General features: G+C 39.0%; 1 long non-coding RNA gene across 1 annotated transcript in view; it reads right to left on the bottom strand.

Moving 5' to 3' along the window:
• Nucleotides 1-18,344, bottom strand: part of LOC103659500 — a 58,871-nt gene that overhangs the window by 35,979 nt on the left and 4,548 nt on the right. The window contains exon 2 of the long non-coding RNA XR_567494.2: nt 3,935-3,997. This is a non-coding gene — a long non-coding RNA (uncharacterized LOC103659500). The remainder of the gene's footprint in view (nt 1-3,934; nt 3,998-18,344) is intronic.

Consider the following 18,344-nt stretch of genomic DNA (forward strand, 5'->3'; position numbering starts at 1 on the left):
TTAAACTTATGTATTGATACTTGGTAATAATAATTAACATTTGTACAATATTAAATCTTCTTATGTCATTTTTTTCCATTTATTGAGGCTTCTTTTATGTCTGTCAGAAATGTTTGAGGTTTTTTCCTGCTTATTACTTTTTTAAGCATTTTCCTCTGCTTTTCTTTAAAAACTTTTTTTTGTTGTTGTTTTTGCTATTGTAGCTGTGCAGGAAAATTCTTAAAAATATGTTGGGGAAAGCTTGACTCTTTTATTGCCAGGCTACTTCTCTTAGGATGTTCACTTTGGCATTTTCTGTTAACAAAATATAATTTCCACTAGGTATGAGGAAGGAATAGTTGAATGTTCTGAGACCCAATTCTGTCACTAATGTAACAATTTATACAAAGTGAATCCCTTCTTATCTCATTTTATAAATCTGAGAATAAATATTTAATATGCCTTGAACATAAGCCATTTAAAAATTTCGATCATTGCTTTTAAAAAATTGAAACTATACTCTAAAAGAGGTAAGGTACGAAACAAAATTTTTTTCTTCTTTGTATATAAAGCAATATAAGACAAGTTGCATTTGAGTTTAGAGACTTGATGGCTCACATAATTATGTAGAACTAATTAATTCAAAATCTGTTTATCAACAGTAGTCTGTAGCTACAGCATTTTCTCCCAGAGGCATTAACAAAGGCTTATCACCTGCTTTCTTGTTGCAGTTTGTCTCAAAGGCAAACCAATACGAAAAATATAAAAATGCTATTCCCAGAACTAACACTTCCAACAATTTACAAGAACTTTTAGTATCTGATACCAATTAGTTTTCTTAGCTTAAATTAAAACAGTTTTATTTAGCCATGAAACGTGTCAAAATAATAAGGATTTTAAAGGCATAATAAAGTTCTCCCCAGGAATTTTTGAAAAATTTAGTAAACACACACACACACACACACACACAAACACAGATATATATGTTTATTTATTTTATTTATATATATGTAAAATTTTAATTATTATATTTTTTAGGATAAACGTAACAGATGGTTGAGGACTGAAGGATATAAAAGAATGCTATTTTATGCTATAGATTAAACAATATAATGTTCTTTGCACATGGCCTCATATAGTATATGCATATGGAAATAAAAGTAACTATCATGGGCATCATGGGCAATATCTTCCTTTGTATAAGATCAGCAAAAATGAGTTATCAATAAATGTATGTGTCCGATTTTTGATAGGATTCTTTTTTATTTTAATTGTATAATTGGGGCACCTGAGTGGCTTAGTCAGTTGAGCGTCCAACTCTTGGTTCTGCTCAGGTCATGAAGTCAGTGTCATGGGATCAAGCCCTACTTTGGGCTGTGTGCTCAGTGCAGAGTCTGCTGGAGATTCTGTCTCCCTCCCCCTCTGCCCTTCCTACCTCTCAAATCAATCAATCAATAAAATCTTTAATTGAAGTACAATTGACATATAATATCCTGTTAGTTTCAGGTGTACATCTTAGTGATTTGATATTTTTATACATGACGACATTATCCCCACAATACATCTAGTTACCATCTGTCACGTCCAAAGTTATTGCAATATTATTAATTACATTTCCTATGCTGTATGTTACAACCCCATGATTTATTTGTTTTATAACTGGAAGTTTGTACCTCTTAATCTCCTTCACCTATTTTGTCCTGCCCCCCAATGTCTGGTCCCCCTTTGGTAACCAACAGTTTGTTTCCTTTATCTAGGAGTCTGTTTTGTTTTGTTTTGTTTGTTAATTTGTTTTGTTTTTTACATTTCACGTGTAAGTGATATCATATGATATATTTTTTTTAAGATTTTATTTATTCATTTGGCAGAGAGAGAGCCAGTGAGAGAGGGAACACAAGCAGGGGGAGTGGGAGAGGAAGAAGCAGGCTCCCAGTGGAAGAGCCTGACGTGGGGCTCGATCCCAGAACTCCAGGACCACGCCCTGAGTCGAAGGCAGACGCCCAACGACTGAGCCACCCAGGCGCCCCGATATCATATGATATTTGTCCTTCTCTGTCTGACTTATTTCATCCAGCATAATATCCTCTAGGTCCATCCTTGTTGCCACAAATGGCAAGATTTCATTTTTTAATGGCTGAATAATATTCCATTGTATATATATCTTCACACACTGCATCTTTATCCATTCATCTATCGATGGACACGTAGGTTGCTTCCATATCTGGGCTATTGTGAATAATGCTGCAATGGACAGAGGGGTGCACATATCCTTTTGAATTGGTGTTTTTGTTATCTTCAGATAAACACCCAGAAGTGGAATTGTCAGATCATATGGTAGCTGTCTTTTTAATTTTTTGAGAACCCTCTTGAGAGGGTTTTCTGAGCAAGTAGATTTCCCCAAACTTTACGCCAATTACTATGTTTCTGGATGTTCACTTGTTTGAACACTAAAGTGAAACTTGTTTTGGGTTAGAGAGCCAGTATTTATTTCTTTTTAAGAAAACAAAAAGGAATTTCAGGAATTGAATTTCTTCTCTTTCCCTATTTTTTAAAAGGTGCATTTGTCTCTTGAAAAATGAAAAATGCTTCCTATAAAGTCAGGGAACTTTTAAGTAACAAAAGCTTATTTTTGTAGCTGGCTTCGCAGGCTCAAGGAAAGGTTCAGAGCACGTTCTGGCTCATTAGCTTCAGGGTGCCTAAGCATTTGACCCTTGGTCTTAATCTTTCCTGTAACACAACTCGAGGAACTGTTAGAAGTTTCCCTATGCCAGATTCAAAATAAATGAGAATCCTATAATGTACCCAAACTGAGTACCTGCAATTCATGGTTGAGAGAATGGGCATGAATCCCGAAGCCCTGAGGGGACTGCATGGTTAGGTGTAAAAACTGAAGGTACCCCAGAACTGATGGCTTTCTCGAGTTGAGAGGGTCTGTGTCCACTCAACATCATTTGTTGTCATGACCATGCACTGGGACATTGAGAGCTGTGCCTGCGAATTATGAGACCTCTACTCTACGAAATGTCATTTGTATTGTTTACTTGGTACTTATATACTGTGCTCTAACTTGTTCTGATTTTTTCTTTAAACAAAGTAAATTTGGAGACGGGTGAAGTCTTTTGTGTCTCACGGGTTTGATTATTAGTCTGAACCCAAGTCCAGCAGCGTGAGTGTTGCAAAGGCAAATTTCCATACAAGAAATTACTCTCTGTATTCTGCTTAGACCCTTCTACCCCCAATCTCTAAAGCCCAAAGTATCTACAAAGAGGAAAAACCTACTTAATTAATGAGTAGGCAAGCTCTCATTATGATTTAACATATGTGTCCTTCCCAACATTAGCTCAGCATCTCAAACGCCAAATTATCAATGGCGCCAGTGATTTTCCAAGGTGGTAAAATTTAAGAAAGAGGTTAGACACCCCCCGACCCTCCCCACACACAGAGACACAGTAAAAATTCTGTGATAAAATAGCATTCAAATACTAGTCTCTGATTCAGTTTCTCCCAATCTCACACTACAATGTCTGTGAAACATTGACAAAAGACAAAATCTCACATTACCTCATGTTAAAAATGAAAACTGACAGATAATCTATTGCTAAAACCTGTGAACAATTTACCCATTACCACAAGCCAAATAAAAGTAGATTGAGCAAGACAATTTGTGACCTAACCAATTTTTGCCTCCTGAAATAGAATAAGCCAGTTAAGCTGAAAGGAGGTAAAAAGCCATGTATTTCTCCATTGACCCTGGAAAAATTGACCCCTGGTGGGGGAGGACGGCATAGGAAGTACCTTTTGAGATACACCGTTTTCCTTTATTCTCATTTTTCATAAACATCTCACAGGAAATGAGATTGGTGGTATGTCATTGCACCTGGGAACATTTGCTCCCCACAAATAAAGCATTGTCGTTGAGTGTAGTACTTAAGAGCCAGACAGACTTGCCACTTACCAGCTGGGTGACTCTGGGTAGTTTATTTAAAGTCTCTTTTCTCAATGTCCTCATCTGGGATTGCTGTATTAAATGAGATAAAAAATAGAGAGCTCAATTCACAGGGCCTCGTACAATGCTTTGTTCAATAAAAGGTAGATATTATTTTGACAAAGAAGAGCAGAAAATGAGAAAGTTCCAACAGTCCTAGTAGTGCGTATGTTGTAGATGTAGCTTTATGTCCTTCAGTGTATTAGAGAATCTAGCCAAGGATGGGAGTGTGTTCGACTTCAGCCTTGCCCTGTTACATAGGATGGGTATCTGTCAGATACGGGCCATGGCCAGGAACTCTGCACACCAGCCAGATGCCCAGCTGCACAGGCAATGAGGGATCACACCAATGCCTAAAAGGATAGGATTTTGCAAGCCACACACCCCATCTTTTGGTAAAAGACAAAAGACCAAGACTACAACAAAAGTTAACATGGATTGCACTACTGGGTATTTACCCCAAAGGTACAAATGTAGTGATCTGAAGGGGCATGTGCACCCCAGTGTTGATAGCAGCAATGTCCACAATAGCCAAACCATGGAAAGAGCCTAGATGTCCATTGACAGATGAACGGATAAAGAAGATGTGATACACACACACACACACACACACACACACACACAAATATTATGCAGCCTTCAAAAGATGAAAGCTTGCCATTTGCAACTATGTGGATGGAACTTCATGCTAAGCGAAATAAGCCAATCAGAGAATGACAATTATCTTTTTTTTAATAATAATTTTTTATTACTTTATGTTAGTCACCATACAGTACATCATTAGTTCTTGATGTAGTGTTCCATGATTCATTGTTTGCGGATAACACCCAGTGCTCCATGCAATACGTGCCCTCCTTAATACCCATCACCGGCCTATCCCAATCCCCCACTCCCCTCCCCTCTGAAGCCCTCAGTTTGTTTCCCAGAGTCCATAGTCTCTTGTGGTCCATTCCCCCTTCTGTTTACCCCCCCTTCATTCTTCCCTTCCTTCTCCTACCGATCTTGCTGTTATTTCTTATGTTCCATAAATGAGTGAAACCATATGATAATTGCAGAGAAAGACAATTAGCATATGATCTCACTCATATGTGGAATTTGAGAAACAAGGCAGAGGATCATAGGGGAAGAGAGGAAAAAATGAAATGATGAAACCAGAGAGGGAGACAAACCATGAGAGACTCTTAATCTGAGGAAACAAACTGAGGGTTGCTGGAGTGGAGAGGTTATGGGTCTATGAAAAAAAGTATTGCAAGAAGAAAAGAGTTTGGAATCCTAAGTAATATGCAAGAAGACATGGCCTCTGTGAAACAGCAGAAAGCTAATTAATCAGGCCCTCGGTCACTAAAGAACTTAGTACTTCATTTATGCTCTTCATCGCTACTTTGCTTTCTACCATCCTTCTCAGTCTCTCTGTGGGTGACCCACCAGTCATGGGCTGAATTTTGTCCTCCCCAAATTCTTATGTTGAAGTCCAAACCCCTGGAATCTCAAAATATGACTATATGCAGAGATACGGTCTTTAAAGAGTAATTAAAGTAAAATGAAATCATTGAGATGGGCCCTAATCCCATATGACTGGTATCCTTCCAAGAAGAGGATAGGACCTAGACGCACAGAAGAAAGACCATGCGAAGGCACGGGAAGAAGCCAGCCATGTACATGTCGAGGAGAGAGCCTTCAGAAGAAATCAACCCTGATGACACCTTGATCTCAGATTGCTAGCCTCCAGAACTGCGAGGAAATGAATTACTGTTGTTCCAGCTACCCAGTTTGTAGGGCTTTGCAGCCTCAGTAAACTTCGGCACCATCCAAGAGCCTGGACGCTCAGTTTCTTTATTTCTCATCCCCAGGGACCTTCACTTTCATTTCTCTTCAACCCTCCCTCTCACTCCCCTGGGGGGCACCCCGATGTTGTCATAATGCAGAACTGCTTATACTGACATGTATTCAAATCTGGACTGTTTACTAATCTCTGCCCGTAGTTACGCTGCCTGACAACCTTCACACTAGTCTGCTCCCACCTCCTTTGCTTTCTAATCTCATTTATCCCGAGATAAACCCCACTTCCTCCCTTCCAGCTCCTTCGCCGTCTTCCTTCTCGACTTAGCCTAGTTGTTCTGATTGATCAGTTCATCCTCTGTCTTGTCAGAATCTTTAAACTTCGCTTGCTTTCCGCGGCGACAGCTCTGCAGAGGTTCCCCGGCTGTCTGTCTTCCCGGCGCCCGTGCAGCCGTTCCGAGCGCCGCTGAAGGAAACCGCGCAACCGCCCGTCTGTGGAGCCCCGGCGGAGTCATCTAGGCCCGCCGCGCGGCCCATCGCCTCTCCCCTTGTCCACAACCACCGTCTCAAACTTCCTCTATTCTCTTTTTCGAAACCCGGACCTTACGACTTCCCCAGCCTCGCTACTGGCAGATGACTCTACTTCCTATTTTGTAGGGAAAATTGAGCTCACCAGAGAGAAATTTCCCCGCAGTCCAGCAACAAACTTGCGAACTTCCCGGCATTCTCGCTGCTCTTCCCAGACCACCCGTCACCTTGCACAGGCGGACGCGCTCGTCTGCTTTCCTCCGGTTAAGCCTTTGACGGCTGCTTGCAGTGCGGCTCCTCCAAGGCCTGGCTCTTTTCATCCTTCTTTATTTCTGTTTTCGTCTTCCCTCTCTCGCTCCCCTCACTCCCCTTCTGTGTTCCTTCTGCTCACCACTTAAGCAGTCTCAGAATATCTCGGTAGCCCCAGGCACCGCTGGGGGGGGGGGTGCCCCTCGCCTCAGGGTGCTGGGGAAAAAAAGGTTGAGACGAGTGCCACTGAAAGGCACACATTTCCAGTGACCCAACTACTTATATTGAGCTGAAGTTTCACTCATGAGTGAAAGAAATGAAAAGATTTTTCTCCTGTGTTGGGAGCCTCAGAAAATACATCACACGTAAGAATAATAATAACAAATGATGATGATGATATAACTAGCGAACAGCATTTCCTCTGTGGGGTGCATTGTTTTAGTGCCCATATTTTAACTCATCTAATACTCAACAAACTTCGAGGAAGGTACTATTTTTATCCCTATTGGAGCGCTCAGAAAATAAACCATATATAACACCACCACCAACGGAAGCAAATATTTGTACAGCACTTACTATTATGAGTTCTTTACACTGGTAACTCACTTATTCTTTTTTTTTTTTTTTTTTTAAGATTTTATTTATTTGAGAGAGAGCACACTGGAGAGAGAGCGAGCGTGAGAGAGTGCGCAAGCCTGAGCAGGAGGGAGGGGCAGAGGGAGAGGGGGAGAAGTAGACTCCTGTGCCCACGCAAGGGAGCTTCCCCCACCCCCCCATGGGGCTGGATCCCAGGACTCTGGGATCATGATCTGAGCCAAAGGCAGACGATTAACCAACTGAGCCACCCAGGCGCCCTTCATTTATTCCTTATACAAACTCTGTGAGAGCTGTCCTGTGACCATCTCCACGTTGCTAGTGTGGCTTCCAAGGCCAGGTGATTGGAAAGTGGTAGAGCTGGGATTTGAAGCCAAGCGCTTTCAACACTCTCCACATGCTCCTCTACACGGACTTTTCTGAAAAATTATTTTAAGTGATCAAAAAGCAAATAAAGATTAAGACCTGAAGAGAGAGGAAGTCATGGAATAAAAGGGTTATGACTAACTTCTGTTCTATGAGAGAAGGCTCTGGAGGCAGGCTTCCTTATTCTAAGTACCAGCTCCGCCTTACAACATTGCGATCGGAGGCTGATTACTTAACCGTTATATGTCTCAATTTTCTCATTTATAAGACGGGGAAGAGTGAGAGTATTTACCTCATGGGTTGTTGTCAGGATTAAATATGATAATGTACGTAAAACGCTTATAGTGGTGCTTGGGAATATATGTGCTAAATCATACTAGTACTATTTTATTTTTCTTACGTATCCTCAGCCACGAATAATTGATGATGAACAGGTAAAGTGGAAGGGGGTCTGGCAAAAAGCTCCCTCAGACTTTACAGCAGTGGCTTAAACCCCTTAGGACGGCCCCCAGCACCACTGCAATGGGTCTTCAGCAGCATACCTCTTTTCTTTTTTTTTTTTTTTAAGATTTTATTTATTTATTCGACAGCGATAGAGACAGCCAGCGAGAGAGGGAACACAAGCAGGGGGAGTGGGAGAGGAAGAAGCAGGCTCACAGCGAAGAAGCCTGATGTGGGGCTCGATTCCATAACGTCAGGATCACGCCCTGAGCCGAAGGCAGACGCCCAACCGTTGTGCCACCCAGGCGCCCCCAGCAGCATACCTCTTAGCCCAGGCAGAAGGGGCCTCTGACGGGTCCCACACCTAGAGGGCCCTTTGTCTTACACATAAAGTCATCGAAGAACACATGGGTGCCTCTACCACTTGGTGATTCATTCTTATGACCGACACCATTCAATTTCAGAGACGTGTTTCTCTAAAATCTGCTTGATATCCTCCAAACAAGTCAACTGTTCAACTGACGTGAAGGTGTGTAGATCGAATCACTATTGATACTGCAGACACTGCACTAGTGAGAGCCCAGGAAGTAATTTAAGGAGTGAAAACGATTAGATAAGAGAAAAATATAACTGGATTGACTTGTCAAATTCTTCCTTTTAATTAGCCTGAACGAAATAGATTCTTAGATGATGAACTATCCCAGTGGTACCAAGTGTCTATTTTCTTGCTTCACCACTTCTTCCAGCGTATGGTTCCAGAAGTACTCCTAAATTAGCACAATATCTGAAAGAGTTGCACTAAGGCTGCAGAAATTCTGCAATATTAAATAATTTATATTACTCAATTAATATAATTTAATTATATAATAGTATATAATTATAGGTATATAATAATAAAATAAAGTAATAAAATAAAACATAATAACAAAAATAGTTAAGTAATAATTAATATATAACTCAATTATATAACTCAATTAAATTAAATAATTTATAACACTCAAATTTGTATGTATGTAGGTATAAAGTTAAAATGCATGAAGCATGTAAAGAATACTGATTCTTTACATTACTGAATGGACCTACATATTGCTTTGGGAGAAGATAAAATTTGTAATATACATGATAGCTATGCACATAGTGAAAATAAAAACCTTTTTTATTTTATCTTTATAATAATAATTTATCTTATATGACTCTATTACAATGTTTGAGCAAGATATGTGCATCTTGTTCATTTCTAAATCTATTGCACTAGTAATTTGAAAATTTCTGTTGTGATTATCTCAGCAGAGTAAAGGTTCTTCAAACTGGAACCAACAGAAATCTACTTAAAAACAAGTGACTCGGGACAGATGATCTAATTTGACATTACTGTCAATAAAGCATAAATAATGTGAAAATCTTGATTATAACAATAGTATTTAGTGATTCTGCTGAAATTAAAGCAAGAAAAATTTTATAAAACACAAAATGGTAATTTGTGAATTATATATGTTTTTATTTTATTTCTCACTCAAACATCACTGACCTACCAACAGCATGCATGATAAAAATTTAATTCTGGGGCACCTGGGTGATACAGTCATTTAAGCATCGGACTCCTGGTTTTGGCTCAGGTGGTGATCTCAGGGTCGTGGGATTGAGCCCCACATAGGATTTTGCACTCAGCAAGGAGTCTGCTTAAGTTTCTCTCTCCCTCTCCTTGTGCCCCTCTACCCCACGCACTCTCTCTCTCTAAAATAAATAAATCTTTAAAAAAATTAAATTCTGTTGTTTTTGGTATTTTGGCAAATCTAAGTTATTAGAAGTCATAGCTTGACATATACTTTAAATATTTTTGATCAATATGAAGATGTATTTGTTAAGGTAGGAGAATAGACTGTATTTTAGCTAACCACTTGTTAGCTTGCTTTCTACTTCTAAAATAATTTGATGTATGGTATGTGGGCGCCCATTTGTACTGTTGCCATGGGTCCTGCAATGCTGTGGGATAAACCTGGGGTCATGGTTTGGGATTATGAGGTCAGGAATTAAATGTGCATTTTTGTAAGAATGAAGGCTTTTTGTACATCTAAAAATAACATCTTTACTTATTCAATATGTTTGCTTATTCATTTAACAAACATTAAGTTCCATGCTGAAGATAAAGGCAATCACTAATTTGTGGGAAAACCGACACCTGGTAGTGCAGGGCTGGGGATGTGCACAGGTACCACTTCTTCCAGGAAGCTTCCCCTGATCATAGGCTGAGATTTCTCTGGGCTTTTTCTTTCCATTGTCCCTGTTTCCACAAGCAGAGTAGGACAGTGAGAGAATTCTTTGGACTTAGTCAGAAAATCTGGTTTTGAATTTTGACTCTGTCACTTGTTGCCTATGAGATCTTGGACAAGTTAATCCCTTAGACTCCCCGAGCTTCAATTTCCATGCCAATAATGTGGAATGAAGAGGACTTGTCCTGGGAAATGCAGTGTTGTTGCATGGACATATACATACAAAGAGACGACATGTGCTAGATAAAGAAAGCCTGAGAAAGGTCATAGAGAAGAAAACACTCTTCAGATCGTAAAGTGCTATACAAATGTGGGATGGTGATCCTCTTAGAGTCGAGTTCTATTTTTTCCAAGCCTTCCTCTGCCTATAACAATTTACTCCAGGGCTCTGCGACCTCGTCTCCTCCATTGGGACAATGTGGCAAACTACAGAATTTAGAATGCCATGAAATTATACCAACTTTTCCCATGAATAGGAAATTTTTTACATAGCACTTTAATAAAATATATTTGTGGGCTAATTGTCTAGACACCCACTTTTCTTTTTTTCTATCAAGGAGAATTCCTCATCAAACTATGGGAGGAAAGGGGAAAGAGAGAGAAAAAGAAACATTTCCTCAGTTTCTGAATGGGGTAATTCTAACACATTCCAGAGGTGTAGTCAATATTTGTGTTTGGAAAAGGGCCTTAATGACCAAGTAAAAAATGTTTTATCAAACTAAAGGGAAGAAAAAAATCAGATTTACCATTTGATAACTCAACCTAATTACTATCTTGCAAACCCAAAGGCTGCTACTTCTGAGTCACTTAGGCGTGGTTACTGTATCTCCCATAGGCATCAGTAAGGAGAGACTGGAATATACCGTGAGAACAAATAACCCCAAAGAGTGGCTCAAATTAACAAAAATTTCTTGCTCACCTAGGTGTATTTTCTTCTCCAGGACCCAGGTGACAGAGCTTCTGTTATTTGGAAGGTTGCTGACCTCCATGGCGGAGGGAAGGAGAGTTCTGCAGGGTTCCATATTGGCCTAGAGCAAGTAAGCGTTCCAGCCTAGAGTGTCACACATCACCTCTTCTCATATCATAATAGCTAACAAAGGTTACACAGCCCCATGCACCAACGGAGCCAGCAAATACAACCCCATCTTGGACCAGAAAGGGGTGAATCAGCTGTATTCGGTGAGCATTACTGATGACTAGTGTGACATTGCGGCTTATGTGAGGTGGTAATGTGAACCCTTAAAGTCAATCAAGCATTGAACAAGAAGGCTAGGTGGCTGACTGGGTGTGATTTTTGGTCTCAAGCTCTCCATCTTCATTCATTCTCCTCAGTCTGTCCTACTAAAGCCTCCTATTCCTTCATCAGAACTTACTACTACTTGAGCCAACTCCAAATAATTTTGTACTCTTTTAAATGCAAATGAACAGTAAGTATACTAAACTTAAGTGTGTTCATCTGGTGGTTTTGGAGAACTGGTTTGCTACAGCGCTCTTGAGAGGGGAGAAGTTGTTTTTGAAAGACTGAAACTTCTTTCTGTGATTAAAAAAGGACGTCTGAAGGTAAGTCATCTGCTTCAGTATAGAGCCCAGAGTGGATCCTGACCACCTGTGCTGGGACTGATTGATAGGGCTGAGCACCATGGATGGCTTTGCTGTTGCAAGTGCAGGAAACTCATGGGACTTATGCTTGTCCCTTTGAGGAAACAGGTCTCGGGAATCCCAGTTTTGGGGTGCTTCCAGCCCAAAATGACAAGGAGCATGCTGAACTATGATGCCTAATACAAATAGAATTCGAATTTTCTCTTCTGATAGATGTCCAGGAACTACAATATCTTTTCTCTTAAACATTTAAAAATGCTTCTCATTATCTTTAAAAACATCTTAGAAAAATATATTCTAGGTTGCTTTCTAATTATGCAACAAAATCACTCCTAGTTCTGGTATGTTGGTTAAAAGTCAAAACAGCTTGTATTTGAATACAGCTATACACATACAACATTCAAAAGCTGTTTTCATCATGATAATTAGACATTAAATTGTGATTTATATTGTTAAATACTGATTTGGAGTTAACTAAGTAACAGTCTGGAAATTTACAAGTACTTTAGGCTATTATGCTATATGAAAGTATGCCCATAGTGGATCACATTTACTTTTTTTCTTCCAAATTTAATGGATTATTTTAATTCACATCTTAAAATATTTTGAATAGGTAAGATATATATGTAACACAAATAGCTAAAGTTACAGAAGTATTTTTTAGTGAAAAGTGAGTGCTCCTCCCACCCCTGCCTTCTAATCCTTGAGTTCCTCCCTCCCTCAGCAATAACGACTATTGTCAGTTTATTGTGTTTCCTTCCAGATATTCTATATTGCTATGAATTTTCAATGGGTGTGTGTGGGGTTCTTAATTTACTTTTACACTTTTTTACTTAACAGGTATTTTAGAGATCGTTTCGTACCACTGTATACACAGCTGCCTTATTCACTTAACAACTGCATCGTATTCTATCGTATCGATGTATCATAATTTATTTACTTGGTTCTCTATGAATGCATGTTTATGTTGTCTCAAATCTTTTGCTATATGGACAATCCTGGAAAAACATTCTTCTACTTACGCCTTTATATGTGTGACTTTATTGTAGGACATAATTCTAGGAGTGGAAATGCTAGATCAAAGGCAGATTTTCTTACTAGAAACATCATTAACATGAATTAAATTTTAAACCGTGTGACAGCATTAAACTGAAAAAGTGGGTTTTTGTTTTTGTTTTTGTTTTTTAATCAACCTTAGGCTAACAGTCAAATAAGACATGGTTCCAGATCACAAGGGACTTAAATACTGTAGATAAAGTAGCAACTGTGTAGAAATTATGTATCTTGAAAACCATTCTCACAGTATCCTTATAAAATTGTGTTTACCAACCATAAAATTGAATCTAAGAAATATTTAAATACATGTCTGGACTATGAAAATTCCTTAACTGTGGAAAATTTTTATAAAATTTTTCCTTTAAAAGTAAATGCATTTTCAAATAAATGTTCTTATAAAAATTTCACCAGGAAGAATAATATCAAAGCTGTTAAAATTGTCATAAACAGTTAATAAAATCAAACCGTGATGTGCTTCTTTAAGGGTCTCACTGAGAAATTTTAACTAGAAAATTCCCTGCTTCATACCTTATTCCAAGAAGGTACCTGGACTCTTTAGAAAACCTTGATTAGGAATGATTAAGAAACTTCCCAGGAAGACAGTCAAAATCCATTTCCTAGAGAAGAAGGGTGTGGTTTCCCAGAGCAGCACAAGAAGGGTTAAACTATCATTCTTTCCTGATTATTTCATATCACTTGTATAAGATTGCTAAATGTCAAAAAGTGTTTATTTTTTTGCTAACAGTATAAAACTGAACATACTGTGAGACATAAGGTAGCAGGTGTCTTGGCTCTAAACGATCAAGTCTGTGGGCATTCTGTTATAACAGGTGCTCCAAAAAATTTGAACAGATTTTAACAAGAGCTGTATGGGCTTTTTAATTAGCCTGGTTATTCAGCATGTGTAAAAACCATTAGGTATATGCTTAAAACATCATAGGGTCTAAAAAACAAATGCTTCACATAGTCACTCTCTCTTTCTGGCTCCTCTTAGCTTTCTGCTATTACATTTGACGTATGTGTTTCTTTTATCACAGAAATTCCCCTAGTCGAAGCAGGAGGCCACCACGAACTATCATTGATAACAGCGATAGAATAAGAGATCCAGAAAGCTGTTCTGACTGTTACACAGATACTCGGTACACTTTTAATAGAACTCAAGTTTGACACATATTAGAAAGCAGCCTAACCCTCCCTGGAAGAGCCTCTTTTAAAAAATTCATGTGCCTCACAAACGGACAATTTCCAGAAGGACTTTTCACCGATCTCTACAACAGGAAAAGATGAGTTTTTTACTTGGGATTCATGTTTAGGATTTTAGGAATAATTAATGACAAAAACAAACTCAATTCTATCTATAATTTAGTTAGTTTTCTAGGGCATGTTGTTAATATAGATATTAATTTGAGACTACCCATTTCTTTTTGCTTTTTCAGCGCTAATGTTACATTTAATCTTCAGGATCCAAGTTTGCAGCATTAGTTCATTTATCAAACAAATATTTCCTGAAAATCTATTATGTTGAGTGTGTGTGAGTGTGCGTGGCATAGAGGAATAAAACAGAATTCCTCTCGTTAAGGAACTTCATATATATCATAGAGGAGAGGGTGGTCGACACCCCAATGGTGTTGTAAACAAGCATACTATGGGAGTTGAAAGAATGGGAAGACTGACATTTGGTGAAACTGGGGGAAGGTTTCTTTGAAGCAGGTGGTGACGTTTGATCTTGGTGTCGCAGTCGGGTAGAATTTTGAAGTCACGATAAGAACTAGCATTTGAGGTAGACGACGGCATTCCAGGCACAAATGAGAGGTCACTGAGTCATCATATGATAATTGCGAATTTTACTGTGATCAATGTTTCGTTTTTTTAGATACACAGAGGTAAGGTTTAGATTTGCTTTAAATTACGCAAATGAAAAGGAGCCAATTATTGCTCGCTAATGACGTGCCAGCCGCATTGCCAGAGGCTTTACCCACTTTACCCACTTTGTGGATGTTGGTGGCCGTAGCTGACAAGCTCATGAGAGGTGTCATTACACCTGTTTTACACGTGAGTCTGAGTTAAATAACTTATTCAAAGCCATGTGATAAGCAAGTGGCAGAAGTGTCAGGATTTGACTCAAACCCATCTATGCCCAGGCGTTTGCATTTGCCCCAAGCAGGCACCACTCCATCAGTTTTAAAACTAGAAGGAAACCTGTCAATCATCCTTGGGAATATAGTTCATTTATTCTCAGTGGTGGCAAAAATTGGCTCTTGGGGGTTGTGTTAGTCAGCGTTCTCTACAGAAGCAGAACCAATAGGACGGATGTTTGGATGGATGGATGGATAAATAGATATTATAAAAAGATTTTTTACAAGAATTGGCTCATACAGTTATGAAGGTCAAGTGCTACAATCTATTGTCTATAAGCTGGAGAAATAGGAAAGTTAGTAATGTAATTCAGTCTGATGTTGAAGTTCTGAGAACCAGGAGGGTTGATGTATGAGGCAGGAATAAGGGTTATGTGGCCCTTAAACAGTTTTATGTACACTCTTCCCACACATCAACACACAGCTCATTAATGTTGTTGAAGATAAAGGAGGGATCGTTTTTCTAACTTCTTGACATGAATGATTCTATCGCACTTAATTTTTGTATATGTGATACTTTCATATATACCACACCTGCCCATATGGATACAATGAGATGTTTTCTTCCCACAATCTGCCTTATCCATTATTCAATGCTATTACTTTTTTGTGTATTCTTTAGAGTTTCCTTATATTTATAAAACAAAAACAAAAAAATACTTTTCTGTAACTATAAAATGGCATATTAAGCACACTTCTGCACCTTCCCCCCCCCAAATAATTCATTTCAGAGATTGCTTTATATTGCTATGTAGAGAGCTTCCTACCTTTTTTCTTAGTAGCCGCATAATACTCCAGTCCCTTATATGGATGTATTTTGTTTATTTAGCTGTATTCTTTTTTTTTAGTTTATATATATGTGTGTGTGTGTATACACACACACACACAATTGCATTTTTTTTTACTTTTTACTTTTTTATTTTTTAAAAGATATATTTATTTTTTTGAGAAAGAGAGAGCAGAGGGAGGAGCAGAGGGAGAGGGACAAGTAGACTCCATGCTGAGCGTGGAGCCTGACAGGGGCTTGATCTCATGACCCTGAGACCATGACCTGAGCAGAAACCAAGAGTCCAACACTTAACTGACTGGGACACATTTTTCTTTTAAAGATTTTATTTTTAAGTAATCTTTACACCCAACATGGGGCTCAAACTCACAACCCCGAGATCAAGAGTCGCATGCTCCACCAACTGAGCCAGTCGGGCGCCCCATATCATCACACCTTTATCCATTCACCACCTTAGTTGTTTCCATATCTTGGCTATTGTAAAGTAACAGTGCAGGGAACATGGGGTACAGATATATTTTCAAGCTACTGTTTTTGTTTTCTTCAAATAAATACCCAGAAGTGGAATTGCTAGATCATGTGGTAGTTGTATTTTTATTTTTTTGAGGCGTTTCCATACTGGCTGCACCAGTTTACATTCCCACCAACAGTGTGCAAGGGCTCCCTTTTCTCCACATCTTCGTCAACATTTATTTCTTGTCTTTTTGATAATAGCCGTCGTAACAAGTGTGAGGTGGTATCTGTGGTTTTGATTTGCATTTCCCTGATGACTAGCGATGTAACTGTGTTCTTCTTAGTTGACTTTTAGGTTGTTTGTAGTTTCGTGCTATTGCAAGTAATTCTGCTATTGATAATCTCTTATGGGGGCGCCTGATGGCTCAGTCAGTTAAGCGTCCACCTCTTAAGTTTGGCTCGGGTCATGATCTCAGCGTTGTGGGATCAAGCCCCGCAGGGGGCTGCGTGCTCAGTGTGGAATCTGCTCTTCCCTCTCCCTCTGCTCCTCCCTCTGCTCATGCTCTCTCTCTCAAATAAATGAATAAATACAATCTTTTTTTTAAAATAACCTTTTATAGGGGTGCCTGGGTGGCACAGAGTTTAAGCGTCTGCCTTCGGCTCAGGGCGTGATCCCGGCGTTCTGGGATCGAGCCCCACATCAGGCTCCTCCGCTATGAGCCTGCTTCTTCCTCTCCCACTCCCCCTGCTTGTGTTCCTCTCTCGCTGGCTGTCTCTATCTCTGTCAAATAAATAAATAAAATCTTTAAAAATAAAATAAAATAAAATAAAATAAAATAACCTTTTATATACATCATGTTATATGTATGCAAGCATATCTATAGTCTATGCTACCAGGCATGAAATTTTCCAGGGCCTAGAGTATATATATTTGTGATGCTGATGGTTTTTGCTAAATTCCCGTGTCTAGAAACAGTGCCCCAATTTATATTTATACCAGAAATGTTGAAGACTGCCTGTTTCTTCATATCCTTGTCACGAATGCATTAATCAAGTTTTTATTTTTGCCCATCAGAGAGGTGACAGTGATATCTCAATGTAGGTTTAATTTTCATTGCTCTAAGTTTGAGTGAGGTTGAGCTTCTTTACACGTGTTTAACCATTTTTTAAAAATGTGTAAGTTGTCTGATCACATTCTTTGTTACACTGAATTGCCGATTTTTTCTTATTGATTTCTAGGAGTTATTTAGTACAGAAACTCTCTCATGTGAAGACACAGATGCTTATTCCCATTTGACATCAATGATTTTTATATTGAATAATTAAACCTAAAATTTTAAAATTTTGTTAGCATGGTGAGTTAACATTATTGGAAAAGACTGTGTAGCATAATTTATCACACACTATTTACTTTCTCATACTAAGAAACAAAAATGGTAGCACTTACAAAAATAATCACACCTATGAGATAACTCCAACACCCTATTTATCACTACGCTATTTGCTTTGCCTGTTCAGAGTACCAGCTACTTGTGCTGGGGGTAGAGGTAGCTCTGTCACTTATTTGGCAAATGCTCTGGAACAAATAAATGACAGATCTAGGAAAGTCCAACTTTCTAAGCCTGCTCTTTATAACCGCTTCCAGTTGACAAGAAACGAGAAGGTTATGTTCTGGGCTTTGCGTAGTACCTAGCATTTAGGGGAATGAAAACTATTTAGTCATTGTGTTTAAAACTCCTCACTGTGGTTACTAGAATAAGAAAGATTTCCATACTAGAATAGAAAAGATTTCCATTCTTGGCTGGTATTCATAGGGCTCAGCTTATACCACAGGGGCTGGTAGCAGTTTGCCTGCCTGGCTTATCTTGATGTATTACTTTGGACTGTATGAAATTGTCGTTTTACAGGTCAAAAACCGTTGACTATCCACAGTTCATATGGTTCAATCTTTTTCTGAAAGCCTGCTGCAGTTAGAGAGGATTCAGCTCTCACAGCAAAAGCTTAAAGCTTGCCACGCTGAGCGACTGGAGTTCTAGGGTATTTTTACAGCGCTCCCTCTGGAAGCGAGGCCTGCTGTATTCAGCAGTGACCACAAGAGGGGGCATTTCTCTTGGAAATGGGAA

This window comes from Ursus maritimus, unplaced genomic scaffold (genome assembly GCF_017311325.1).
Source record: "Ursus maritimus isolate PB19 unplaced genomic scaffold, ASM1731132v1 scaffold_1, whole genome shotgun sequence".
NCBI classification, from domain to species: Eukaryota; Metazoa; Chordata; class Mammalia; order Carnivora; family Ursidae; genus Ursus; species Ursus maritimus.